This window comes from Nicotiana tabacum, chromosome 4, assembly GCF_000715075.1.
Source record: "Nicotiana tabacum cultivar K326 chromosome 4, ASM71507v2, whole genome shotgun sequence".
In the NCBI taxonomy this organism is placed as follows: domain Eukaryota; kingdom Viridiplantae; phylum Streptophyta; class Magnoliopsida; order Solanales; family Solanaceae; genus Nicotiana; species Nicotiana tabacum.
The window spans coordinates 29,758,547-29,759,750 of NC_134083.1; the positions used below are offsets into that span (position 1 = coordinate 29,758,547).

The 1,204-nt window shown below is 39.6% G+C and overlaps 1 non-coding gene across 1 annotated transcript; it reads right to left on the bottom strand.

Moving 5' to 3' along the window:
- Positions 1 to 421: 421 nt before the first annotated feature.
- LOC142180434 (small nucleolar RNA R71) lies at positions 422 to 525 on the bottom strand. Its single transcript, XR_012709059.1, has one exon. It is a non-coding gene; the product is annotated as a small nucleolar RNA R71 (small nucleolar RNA).
- Between the last annotated feature and the right edge of the window lie 679 nt (positions 526 to 1,204).

Genomic DNA, 1,204 nt, shown 5'->3' on the forward strand with positions numbered 1-1,204 from the left:
TCAATCTAAATCGACCCTTGATTGAAGACCAGTTCGAGAATGCGCTACCAAGTCCTGGTATAGCATTGGGTGACTATGCCAGACCAGTCTAGAATCAAAGATTTTCAAAAGTTAGACCACCTCCAATTGCAACCAATAATTTTGAGTTGAAGAAAGGTTTACTTAAAACCATTCAAAGCAGCTGCGTTTTCAGAGGGAAGATGAACGAATATCCCATTTTCTGATGGACTTCGAGGAGATTATGAACACTTTTCAATATAATGGGATGTCACAAGATGCAGTGTATTTAAGGGCATTCCCCTTTTCACCTAAAGATGATGCGAAGCAGTGGCTTCAAAGCTTACCAAATTGATCAATTAGAACATAGGAGGAAATGACCAGAAAATTTCTTGATAAATATTTCTCCTCAGCCAAGGCGGGCAAGTTTAGAAGAGAAATCTATAACTTCTGTCAGAAAGAAAATGAAACTGTTTTTGAAGCACGGGAGAGGTTTAATGAGATAGTTAGAAGGTATCAACATAACGGAATTGAACTCTGGATACAACTCTAGGATTTTTAGGATGGATTGACACTGGCCTCGCGTATAACTTTGAGCAATGCAGTTGGAGGCCCTTTTATGAAGAAGACTCCATAGGAGATAGTTACAATTATTGATGAATTATTCGAAGATGCTAATCAGTCACCCTCTGAGAGTATGGAACGAAGAAAATCAACTGGTGTTCACCAAGTTGATGCTACTACATCTGCGCAAGTACAACTTGATGTTATGGCTAAATAAATACGAAAGCTAACTGTAGCTTCGATGCAAAATGTACACCATGCATCTTGTGATATATATGGAAGAGTACACCCCACCCATGAGTGTCAAGCCTCAACGGAGGAAGTGAATGTTGTAGGAAACTATTATGCAATGGGTCAGAGGCACCCCGGCTTCTCATGGAGTTCACCTGGGGGTACTGCAAATGCATGGCAACAAAACAACCCTAGATTCCAAGAACAAGAAGCTACAAGTTTTTAAAATCAGCAGAGGCAGCAATATCACTCTCCATAGTCGAATCAATCTAGCATGGAAGATCTTATAAACATCTTCATTATTAAGACAGATGAGAGGTTTGATGCCCATGATGCAACTATCAAAAAATTGAGTACATCTTTTCGAAGAATGGAAAAATAGGTTGGGCACTTAGCTACTCTAATGTCGGAG